Source organism: Solea solea, chromosome 14 (genome assembly GCF_958295425.1).
Source record: "Solea solea chromosome 14, fSolSol10.1, whole genome shotgun sequence".
NCBI classification, from domain to species: domain Eukaryota; kingdom Metazoa; phylum Chordata; class Actinopteri; order Pleuronectiformes; family Soleidae; genus Solea; species Solea solea.
In genome coordinates this window covers 6,266,696-6,279,698 of record NC_081147.1, presented here as the reverse complement: position 1 = coordinate 6,279,698, position 13,003 = coordinate 6,266,696, and the positions used below count along the sequence as shown (strand labels likewise).

At 41.3% G+C, this 13,003-nt stretch overlaps 1 long non-coding RNA gene and 1 pseudogene across 1 annotated transcript; both read left to right on the top strand.

The window, feature by feature from the left end:
• The first annotated feature begins 6,131 nt into the window (after positions 1–6,131).
• On the top strand, positions 6,132–8,402 carry LOC131472887 (uncharacterized; annotated as a pseudogene).
• Positions 8,403–10,190: 1,788 nt separating this feature from the next.
• On the top strand, positions 10,191–10,906 carry LOC131472139 (uncharacterized). Its single transcript, XR_009242063.1, has 3 exons — positions 10,191–10,213; positions 10,290–10,357; positions 10,767–10,906. It is a non-coding gene; the product is annotated as an uncharacterized LOC131472139 (long non-coding RNA).
• The last annotated feature ends 2,097 nt before the right edge of the window (positions 10,907–13,003 follow it).

Here is a 13,003-nt window from a genome sequence, read left to right as displayed (position 1 = left end):
AATATGTATACAACTTCTTTGTGCATGTGTTTTCAAGATGACATCCCCAACAAAAATCCCGCCCATGTCAGAGGAAAATGAAGGCCTGCAGCTGAAGCTGTAACTACTGGCGGTAAGGACATCATCAAACCTTCTCACCAGAAAAAGTGTTTTCGACTCAGTTGCATATAACTACTTATTGAAACAAAAAATAATAAATAACACATTAAAAAGTATTTTTTAAAAAAGTATTTTTACAGCTGCTAATAACTATTCTGATACTCAACTAATAATCTATTATGAATATGTTAGTGACCTAATAACATATATATCACAAAACAACTCACTGACCGTCTTTAGCTACAAGAGTTTATATTTACCCTGGAGTTGTTTTGGCCATTTGATAACTAACAATGTAAATGATAAAAATTATTACCTTATCAATGATAAATAAAATTGCATCAATATTTTTCAAACAAATGAATTTCCTTAATAAAAAAACAACAACTTAGTTGTTAGTTAGTTTAGTTATCATTAGTTGTCATGTTATCATTTTGTTAGTTCCAACTAAATGATGACATGACTTTTATCAGAACAATGTACTCCCTCGATTCATTCACATGAAATACTGCCATACTTTTGATATTTTTAGGGAAGACACTATTGCATCAGCAACTCATACATAAAAGTAAAAACAATTATAATTAAATTTGAATGAATGCATTAAATAATTAACCTAACTATAACATTTCCAAACTCACATTAAAATGACCATGAACATAACATAAAAACACTAGTTGATCGCAAAGGAAATTCAAGAGTCCATGAGTCTACACTGTAACAAATTGACTGTAGAATTTACAGTAAATACCTGGCAAAAAAGTTGCCAGTAAAGTATTTTAAAATTCCTGTTAATTACTGTAAAAAGGATTACAGTAAATTACAGGATAACTTTTACAGGTTTTTCTTGTATATAAATTACAGCAATTTCTTGTTGTTTTTTTTGGAAAAACAACTATTAATTGTAATCTAGTTTACAACATTATCTTATATTCTATTCAAATTACAGAGGTTACCTGGCAACTAAAGTTGCCAGTAAATAGCTGTTAATACAATTAATACAATACAATACAATATGTTGTTGTTGAATGTTTTTACAGTTAAATTTTGTTTTTCACATTAGCAAAATCATTTTATTTAATATGTTAAATAAAACCAGAGTCAGAGCTGCAGCAAAACAAAACTTTTATTAAAACTCAGCAGTTTTACAACATGCCTTCAGAACTCAATTTGAATCCCCATAAATAAATAATAATCAATAAAATTATATCATGTTAAATATAAGGCTTCAGACAGAAGCTGGTTAGCCTAATTAAGCACAGACTGGAAACGGGGAAACAGCTAGCCTGGCTTTGTCCAAAAGTAACTAAATCTACCTTAACCTTTTTACCTTTAATGGACATGGTATCCATCTACTCATCTAACTCTCCACCATAAAGCGAATAGGAGTATTTCCCAAAATGTCGAACAATTCCTTTAAAAAACTGGTCATGAAAATATACTACTCATAAAACAGCTGGGCACTGTAGTTTCTGGCAAAAGTTACCCAAACAGAAATAAACAGTGAACGGTGTATATCAGTGGAAACGATTAAACGGAAATGTTGCGAATCTTCAACCTTAAACGGATAGTTCGGGTTTTTTGAAGTGGGGTCTTATGGAGTACTTTTCTATAGTCGGTTTGTTAGCTACATTAGCTGCTGTTCAGCGATCCCTCAGTTTGGAGAAGCAGAGAGGCACAGACGAAAAAAAGGGAAGAAAAAAGAATTAAAGTTAATAAGGTTGTATGTCCAAAACAACAACAACACAAAAACAATGAGCACAGTCAGGGCTTTCGACCAGAAACTACTTGGTTAGGATTAGGCAACAAAACTACTACCCACACCCCAACTGTTCTGCAGAGTGCAGCAAGGCTATCAAAAGTAGTTTACTTGAGCTAACTAAGCTGATAAATTAGCATAGAGCTAATGCTTAATCCCAAATTTGTCAGATGCCACAGAAAATGATTACACAGTCAGACACAATGACATAAATAACACAATGTTTTTACCTGAAATCGTCTTCACCGATGTCTGTTGGTGATGATCACTGTGCCTTAAGCAGTGGTGCGGCGGTTTCCTCTGCACCTAACGTTAGCTAAATGATGCAAATACGTAGACGTTAATGGAGGTTTTCCTCCGACAGTGGGAAACAGTTTAATACTTAATTGGCCTCTTCATCAGTCATTAAAAATGTAAATTAACTCATCAAAGAGACTTTTCACAATTTACACAGTTCTTATGATAAATTTGGCACCATGTTTCACAAACCTCAAACATTAACGTTATGTTAAGTTACACTGAAGTTTATTTAACTTAACATTGGTTCACAGGAGAGCTGGTAAAGTTAAAATCCAGCCGAAATTAAAACTGTTTATGAGTCATACAAAGTCATACGATATGATTTATGTTTTGATTTATAAGTTATCTGTTAAATTGACCATTATGTTAACGGAGTCTGGAATGTAGCTGTCACTGTAGTATTATTGTTATTATGAGTGGTAGTAGGCCTACTATTATCATCACTAGGCTATTGCTTTCTATACGATTATTATATTATATTATATAAATATATGATATTATTCTCGAGGACAATCTTTGCAATAGCCAAGTTCCTATATATGTACCGAAAGTGTTGCACACCACCCTCAAACTCGATTTAACATGCATTCATGCCTATGTTGTGCAATATCCCGGTAAACCTCTATTTTGGATTTTGAATTTTTTCCGTTTTTCCGATTTTTTGGTGACTCTGGTTCTAAGGACCGGGCCGATCGCCGCTCTCTGCCCGAGGATAAGCGCCTATTTTCGGATACATCAGGGGCGATTTCAACGGGCCATATCTCGGTCATTTCTTCACATTTTTGGATGAAATCAGTGGTATTATGTTCCTCTATGTCCTCGAATAAAGCCGTGGGATGTTGGATTTAGATTTTTTTCCGTTTTTCCGACTTTTTGCGCCCAGTGACTCTGGTTCTTAGGACCGGGCCGACCGCCGCTCTCTGCCCGAGGATGAGCGTCTATTTTCGGATTCATCAGGAGCCTACTCGCGCACCCCCGGGAGAGTGTCCGCGCCCCCCACCAGTCGAGAACTACTGCATTAGGTCATTATTTTAACTATTAGGTGTAACTAATGTATGTTACGCTAGCTAGCTTTAGCTTTAGCTGAATCAGTTAACGTTAACTAACGTTAATATTTGCTTAAAAAAAATGGTGCAGACTGAATTTTTCTAACAGTTAACGTCAGGTTCAAAACACGGATTAGCTAAAATAATGCGTTCGCCTGGGATTGCTTGTCTGGAATGTTCTCTGAAAACTCTCTAGCTAACTTTCTTTGAGGACATGCAAACCATAACTTACAAGGTCAACTTTACGTTATGTTAACTAACAGTTAACAAGTTGAATCACATTTTAATTCTGTAGGATATATATGTTAAACTTACGTTTTATGGAGTGTTTGAACACTGCGTTGCTCCTCTGCTTCTGCCATCACCTGTGCACGTGCTGCTCTTTCAATGTAATGCAATCCGATATCAACAGTATTTAACCGTAATACGCATCATCTACAGTCAGAATACAAATTGCCTGTCATTTTACAATATGTTACAGTGGAAAAATGCTGTCAGCTACTGTAATTATTTTGGACCCATGATGCATTGTGGTGTACAGTTATACTTTGTAAAATGACAGAACAAGAAGTTACTGTAAAATTTTACTGTAGAAATTACAGCAATTTGTTACAGTGTATGTGTTTTTCCTAATATACCAAATACCAACAAAAAATGCAAAATACCCAAAACCATGACAATAAACCTATCAAGACTATCAATATGCTTTTCCAGTTACATGTAAAATATGTGCATAATTTGTTCTGTCTCAACAGTACTCATCCAGCAACCCTGCAGTGCCAAGGCACATTTTGGCAGCCAGGGTGCTGGACGTATCCACAATAGTGGCTCAACAATTTAGAGCGTCGGCTGAAGGCCGAACAAAAAAAAACGAATTTCTGACTAAACAACTAAAGGAGGCCCAGAAGTGGATGGCTGAAGAAGATGAGGCAATGGCTGGTTAGTACTAAAAACATAAAATATGCAATAATAAATGTATTTGACAACCCTCAAAACCTATTGATGAAAGAAAACATGTTTTGCAGGAGCCAGTGCTGAACATTTTGACAACAGTAAGTTTTATGTCAAACACAAACAAAAGGAATCATAAATGTGTCATTACAAATGCTTATTAATTAAAATGTGTCTTTCATATTCACAGTGAAAATGTCTTCAGAAGAAGAGAAACAAGAAGGTGAGACAAGCACAGAACCCATTCCTGACAGAAATAAGCAATAGAATGCATCAAAACTTAAAACAATTTAGTCTGAGGAAAAACACATGGACTCATGAGTAAAACTCTCTTTTTTGCAGTGTCCCAAATTTCAGTGTGCAAATCAAACCAAACATAAAAACATGGACCTGACATATTTCTGATGCTAATTTTTTGTTTCTTTTCTCCCTTTATAATACACTGACAACTCCTGAAAAGTAATTTTGAGTGTTTGAAAAAAATAAATAAATAAAAATAATGAACATGTGTTATTTTTTTATTGCAATAACTTAGAGAGTATTGAACATTTTATAAGAACTATTTCTGATGTGTTATATCATCTATTACAACTATCTGAACCACTTAAGGTGATAAAACACCATACATAGGAAATGTAAAATACATTTTCACCATTTTCACATAATGCTGTTTTCACAAAGTCTAAAATGAAACACAATCTTACAAAAGCTGCAACACCAGAATAATATTAAAAACAGATCAATATCACATAATGTGATAAGTTTATTATTTGAAAAATAAACAATTTAAGTTATACAATATTGTTCTTACAAATATTGTTAGAGAAATGTGCTATTACAACCATTCAATCCTGTGTCATCATATGCAAAATATAACTTTTGTATTATAAAAAGGTGAATCAAACAGAAATTAAAATTTTACGGGTTAGAACAGTAGTTGAGGAGCTTGACAGGGGAGTGGGAGTTAATGGTTCAACTCACGTTATATCATTTTCTTTATATCGTAATATCAAGAATGTTGCAGCCCTCAATTTTGTACGATCCATAGCTTTGGTTTTAGTTCACTGATCATACGTTGCTTCCATTAGCTCAGTTGAGAAAATGTTGGACTGATGCCACCATATCAAGTTCAATCCTGAGCTTATGTTTTTTCACTCCAAATGTGTAAGAAAGGCCGATATTTTCAATTTCTGAACTCCTGCGTGGCTTACATTTGGATACATTGCCATTCAACAATGTTATTTGTGACAATGAGAATTTAATTATTATAAAACAGTGCAATTGTATGGATTTTTTACTGTTAAATAAGGTCACAATTGACTGGTATATGAAAATATCTAATTTCAAAAACAGCTCCCCATGGTGTAGGCATACAATATGCTATTTACAGTTTTTCATGCTTCTCTAAAGGGGATTGTTATATCCACCTAAAACTCAAGATGTGACACCACAGACCCGCCCTGAACATGTCTACAAAAGATGACCTCCCAACAGGAAGTGGAACATCAAAAACAGAAAGTAAACTGTAACTTTGCAGTACATTGCCCAACCTGCCCAAACAGGAGACCCCCACCCACTCTGATGAGGTTGTTGCACACGTCCAGCCCGACATGCACAGGGACGCGCAGGAAGACAAAGACAAAGGAGTCTAAACCGGAGTCTAAGACTCAGGAAGACAAAGACAAAGGAGTCTAAACCGGAGTCTGAGACTCAGGAAGACAAAGACAAAGGAGTCTAAACCGGAGTCTGAGACTCAGGAAGACAAAGACAAAGGAGTCTAAACCGGAGTCTGAGACTCAGGAAGACAAAGACAAAGGAGTCTAAACCGGAGTCTAACAAGGAGGCTAAGTACCTGGCACACCCAGATCCACTGGAAGAGGTGGCGGGACAGGTCTGCTCATCAACCCCAACTGGACTTCCACTCTTCACCCACTGCCACACTTCTCTTCACAGTCATTTGAATTTCATGCTGTAACTGTAACTCACCCAGTAAAACTCATCATTGTTGTCATCTACCGTCCACCAGGCCCATTGGGACACTTCTTGGAGGAACTAGATGTCCTCCTCTCAAATATCCCAGAAAATGGCCCACCACTTGTTCTTCTTGGTGACTTCAACATCCAGTCAGAGAAGTCATCCGATCTACTTCTTCTACTTTCGTCTCTTTCTCTCTCACTTGCTCCTTCTCCACCAACTCACAAAGCTGGCAACCACCTTGACCTCATCTTCACCAGAAACTGCTCCACCTCCGACCTCAAGGTAACACCACTTCATGTCTCTGATCATTTCTTCATTTCCTACTCTCTCCCACTCTCCCAATCTGATGGTCTCATCTCATCAGATATTGCACTTGTCCGTCGTAACATTCGCTCTCTCTCTCCCTCCTCTCTCTCCTCAACTGTTCTATCAGCACTTCCTTCATTCTATCATTCTTTTGTCTCCACCGTCACTGCCTCTATCTCTGCAGCCAAACAATCTTTCTATCAGACTAAAATTCAATCCTCTTTCTCTAATCCCAAAAAACTTTTCTCGATCTTCTCTAACCTCCTTGACCCCCCCACTCCCCCTCCCCCTTCCTCCCTTCTACCAATTCACTTTGTCAACTACTTCACAAAAAAGTAGATGACATTCGCTCTTCTTTCTCAACCCCACCTCCTGATCTCACCACTCTACCAATGACAAATTCAACTCCTTCTCTATCCTCTTTCACCCCTCTATCTCATGATCAAGTTCTTTCCCTAATAACCTCTGCCCGCCCCACCTCCTGCCCCCTTGACCCTATCCCCTCTCACCTTCTTCAGTCAATTGCTTCTGATCTTTTTCCTTTCCTCACCCACCTCATTAACACATCTCTATCATCTGGTTGCTTTCCGGACTCTCTTAAAGAGGCCAGAGTGAACCCCCTCCTTAAAAAACCCACCCTTGACCCGTCTGAAGTAAATTACTACAGACCTGTCTCTCTTCTTCCTTTTCTCTCCAAAACTCTGGAGCGTGCTATCTTTAATAAACTCTCCCCCTACCTTCACCGGAACAACCTTCTTGATCCTCTTCAGTCTGGTTTTAAAGCAGGTCACTCGACCGAAACTGCACTTCTTGCTGTCACTGAGCAACTCCACACTGCCAGGGCTGCCTCTCTCTCCTCTGTACTCATCCTCTTGGACATTTCTGCAGCGTTTGACACAGTTAACCACCAGATCCTTACTTCCTCCCTTCAAGAACTAGGTGTCTCAGGCTCTGCACTTACCCTACTCTCGTCCTTTCTTCAAAACCGAACATAGTACCAACCGAACAGAGTATCCTGGAGAGGATCCGTGTCGGAACCCTGTCCTCTAGCTACTGGGGTCCCTCAGGGTTCTGTCTTGGGCCCTCTCCTCTTCTCTCTATACACCAACTCTCTTGGTTCTGTTATTCTCTCTCATGGTTTTTCCTATCACAGCTACGCCGATGACACCCAACTCATTCTCTCTTTTCCCAGCTCCGACACACATGTAGCAGAACGGATCTCCGCCTGTCTGACCGACATCTCTCAGTGGATGTCTGACCATCACCTGAAACTCAATCTCGACAAGACTGAGTTTCTTTTTCTCCCAGGAAAGGGCGTTCCCACCACTGACCTGACCATCACCCTCGACAACTCTGTGGTAACTCCTTCTCATACCGCAAGGAACCTGGGTGTGACACTTGATGACCATCTCTCCCTCACTGCCAACATTGCTGCAACAGCTCGATCCTGCAGACACATGTTGTACAACATCAGAAGGATACGGCCTCTCCTAACCCAGAAGGCGGCACAGGTTCTGGTCCAGGCTCTTGTCATCTCACACTTGGATTACTGCAACTCCCTCCTGGCTGGTCTGCCTGCGTGTGCCATACGACCTCTGCAACTCATCCAGAATGCAGCAGCTCGACTGGTCTTCAACTTACCAAAATTCTCCCACACAACACCGTTCCTCCGCTCCCTTCACTGGCTTCCTGTAGCTGCTCGCATCCACTTCAAGACTCTAGTGCTTGCGTTCCATGCTACAAACGGATCCGGTCCAGCCTACATCCAGGACATGATCAAAACCTACACCCCAGCCCGCCCACTACGCTCTGCATCGGCAAACCGGCTTGCTGCCCCCTCACTGAGAGGATCGCAGAGGCATTCGCAGAACTCAAGACTGTTCACTGTCCTAGCTCCCAAATGGTGAAACGAGCTCCCCATCAACATCCGGACAGCGGAAAGCCTCCACATCTTCCGCCGCTGACTAACAACACATTTCTACCGACTCTACCTTGACCAAGACGACGACGACAAAAAAAAAAAAAAAAAAAAAACATGTAATGTAATGTAACTAGCGGCATCACCTCATTTTCATTTGACCAAATAAAATATACCAAATGTGTTTATATTTGCAAGACATAGTTGACAATATTGAGTTCCTTCTATTCTGGGGAACAGAAAATACTTTCTCATGAGTTAATGTCAAAACAAGCTGCTTATGTATTGACAGTATGATACACCATCACCAATGTGCTACATGTACACTATTATGGTGTATTTACTCAGTGTGTTAGCTGTTGGGTTTCTTCTAGAACATACTCTGAAAAGTACCTTGAGATAATGTACATTGAATACTGTCTACACCGGTCAGCTTCTAAACTAAAGCAGCATATCACAGTCACTAGACAAACATAAAATGGAAAACAAATAAAGGCCTGGAGCTGTAAATGTGGCTCAGGTCGTAGCTTTGATTGTAAAGTAAAAGAGAAACACATGATCTATTACACAGCCACTGGAGACTGTTTTTGAGTATCTGTTCCTAACACATGCTGGAGCCAGAAAAGAATAAAACACAGCTGAAACATCTCCTGTGTGGGTAAGCCTTTACAGATTCACCCTGCTCCTAATATTGCTGTCTGTCTGATTAAGGGGCAGATTTAGTGACGGCGACTGCAAGTTGAGCACCTCACTTTTCAGTAAAATTTGATGGTGTGGTAAACATCAGGCTGTTTGTATCAAGTCTCCAGTTTGAGGGCAGTAGCAATAAACATCACTGAACCAGCAGCTGATGACAGTGCTCATAAAGCTGGTGGTGAAAGTATAAAAAGAGATACTTAAATTTTGCTTGGTAGCACTTTTCTATAAATTTAAATATCGTTTTGTCCACAAATCCCACTGGTGCCGCCGTTAAAAACCAAGAAGAAGGAACGCAAGTTTTCTTGGCCCCTTCTTAATACTCAAGTACGCAAGTTGGGTTAAGTGAGTGAGCACCGCAGGGGGTGTGACGATCAAGTGACAGCAAGTGCAAATCGCGGCAGTTGGCAGCTTGCTGTGTTATCTCCAGTAGCAGCTTAGAGCCACACACATTTCAATAAGTTTACACACTCACATGCCACACATGACTTTTCTCACGCAAATAAATCAACAATCTATGAATCTGTGATGCAAAGGCAGATTGCTCTGCGTAGTTCATTCATACCGCTGTCTTGAATTAGCAACCTTTCTATGGCGTCATTAATGTGCCAAATTCCGCGTGCATAAATACCATAAACAGCGTGCAGAAAGACCACTCTCTGCACGCTTGCGGTCACTCTCGGCGCGCTTGCTTTCTCTCTCTGCGCGCTCAATGTCTCTCTCTCTGCGCGCTCGATGTCTCTCTCTCTGCGCGCTCGATGTCTCTCTCTCTCTGCCCGCTCGATGTCTCTCTCTCTCTGCATGCTCGCTGTCTCTCTCTGCGGGCTCACACTCTCTGTGCCTTCCGCTTGCACTTTGCTGAGTTTTGGCACTCTGGGAGCAGGTATTGAATAGACACCCTGTAACCCCCCCTCCTTTCTGATTGGTCACTTAAATGCCTAGGTCAGAGCCAATCCGAGGCAAAGTAGGGCGGGTCATCATTGCGGTTGGCGGCAGAAGAATGTGATTAAGAACGGTGGATCGAGATGTCAGAGAAAAAAGAGGTAAGTAGATGTAGTGGTATGAGGCACCATTGACTTAGTTTGTTTGACTGCACCCCGGCCCCTCTGACTTATCTCTCGCTCCCGGGTCGTTATGTGTGCCGCTAGCATCCGAGCACAGGTAAGTACATATTGCCGTGCTGTTTTGTGTATATTCGTCCGTGTTTCATTCAATTAAAACCGTCGTTCCCTAATAGATCCGGCGTCTTCACCGCGGCCGAGCCGATCAGTCGGGGCGGTGTTTATTGCCGCAACCAGAGCATTGGTGAGTGATGACATGCTTCTGTTGTTTGCTGCTATAGCCAGGGGCTAAGCTCCTCTTCCGCTCCTCTCCCTCTAACAGTCTGCTGGTTGTGTGCTGCATGGTGGCTGTCTTCCCTGCCACGCCTGATTTCTTCACCCCCTCCCTCTTTGGAAGGGATACCACTGCATCCGGATTCATAACTGTAACGCTAAGGCTAGCACCAAAGCTAACGCTAGTGCTAAGGCTAACGCCAACGCCAAGTGTAAACACAGCTGATTAATCACGGCTATTTGGCCGCTGCTAACTGTTCGCCGTCTTGTGTTTGGTTGATTTATTAATATAATTTAACCTTTCTCAGTTTATCAATTGATCATTTATATTTGGTTCCTTAAATTTAAGCCCGTTTAATTGTGTTTTCCACTCCCCTTAGTGCTGAAGGCCGACGGTGGTGGTGGTTCTCCTGGGTGGTGGTGGTCCTGTGTGCTGTGTGATCCCTTTTTAAGATTTTCTTTGTTTACGTCACCTTTTGCTGTGTGTGTGTGTGTAGGGTGCCCTCCTTTTCCTTTTGGATGTCACTTCCCCTACCAAAACCCCTCCTCCAGCCGGTAAGCCTCAGACTACATCCCCCTTTTAGTTGGGCTCTTTTCTTTTTTTGTTACAGTGCCAATCTCATGATTGTTTTAATAATAAATTGTTAGACATGATCATTGAACTCCGTCTCATTCCCTCCCTGAGTAAACGAACCTGAGTGTCTTTTTGTTCCGAAGGTACTAGTCGACCTTTACTACTGGTCCTTGGGCCATAACCCAAGGTGGCGTTGTCGGTATTTGGAGTATAACATAGTAATAACCCTTGTGTCGCCACAAAGAGGAACATATAGATATTTAAATTATACATTTATTGGGGACTAATTGTGATGGTTTAATGACTTGCTACGAGGGAGGATGGAGGCTCTCTGCCTCCACCGACTTATGTGAAACTCATAAATGTACCTCCCTAATTGTGTAAGACTTACTTGCTCAGCCATGATAGCCCCATGAAAATGTGTTTTTCCCCAGGAAACTGCCAGGTCTCCTCCACTGTGATCAGACCACTATAACAGAAGGTTATGAGAATGTTATGTATTGGGTCAACAATGTTTCGTATTCGTATTGTTTTCGTATTGTAAAAGTAGCCACTGCTGTGGCTAGCATTGACTATCTGTCTGTTCCTCTACTTACCTCTTTTCTCGATCCGCCGTTCTTACAATAATCACATTCTTCTGCCGCCAACAGCAATGATGACCCTCCCTACTATGTCTTGGATTGGCTCTGACCTAGGGGTTAAAGTGACCAATCAGAAAGGAGAGGGGGGTTACGCGGCGTCTATTCAATGCCTGCCCCCGGAGTGCCAAAACTCAGCAAAGTCGAGCGGGCAGAAGGCACAGAGAGAGACCGCGAGCGCGCAGAGTGATTATGAAAATAGTATGAACTGTTGCTGGGCAGAATGAACGTGCTACGCTCTGGTTCGCACAGCTCAGCCATGTTACACTTCACTGCTTGTGTCTCACGTCTGCCCGCATCCCACACAGTTGTGAGACTAGGTTTTTTGGGGGTTCTTCTCGCACGGAAATACACTGTAAATGTTGTAAACACAACAAACAGAGCATTTTTACTACCGACAGAATAAACAGGAGCACGCTGACCTTGCGAGGACTCTTTATTTGATGTAGTAGTGAAGTGAAGTACAAAATTGTAAAATTGAACTGGAACCGGAAATTCGAGTGCTGCCTATCCACCCCGAGTTTATTCAACACAACATTCAGTGATTGTTCAATGAAAACCCCACAAGGGGAAGCTGGGCTCACTGGAGAACTCTGGTTGTCTGAGGAGGACGGAGCGTGTCTGCCGTAGATGGACGGGGAAGCAGACTGGTGTGTGATGCACAGGCACACACACAATAGTTCGTAGGCTGAGCTCCGTACCATGAAATGCAGAGGGAACTTGAGCCCAAGATGACAGGTCCAGTGCAGAGCTGTTCCGCCACAGGAACAAGCAGGCAGAAGTCAGGCAGGGAGCAAGCAGAATCTTTTGCCGGGGGCGGAAGGCAGAGTAGATCACTGTGGGTAGAGACAGAGCAGACAGGTCGGGGACAGGCAGGGTCGGAATCAATCCGAAAAACGCAGGAGATACTAGTACTGGCGACAAAGAACAATCTGGCACTGAGTGAACTGAGAGGTGAGTTTATATAAAGGGTTACAGGGTACAGTGCAGGCATGTGACGAGAAGGAGGGGCTGGTGAGCTAAGGTGAATGAGATGACATAGAGAAGATCATGACGGCTTTGTATTACTTGTGGATCCAAGGTGCTTCTCTTCTGGCACCATTGTGATGACCAGGGATTCACAGATGATGATGGGATGATGGCACAGCACAACCTGCCAATGGGTAGCAGGTAAAGCCTAGTTTCTTCAGGAAATGAACTGATACAGCTCCATTGCTTTAGATCTGAAGGAAAATACATTTGTCTTTCATAAGAACATAATCCCAGCAAGACAAAAAAGTATAAAGTAAACTTTTATAAAACCACATATACAGTTAATTCTGAAGTGTTCAAGTAACACTATAACAACCAGTTGAAATGAGATTACATGTACTCTATTTACGAATTTGTTGTGTCTTTCTTGTTA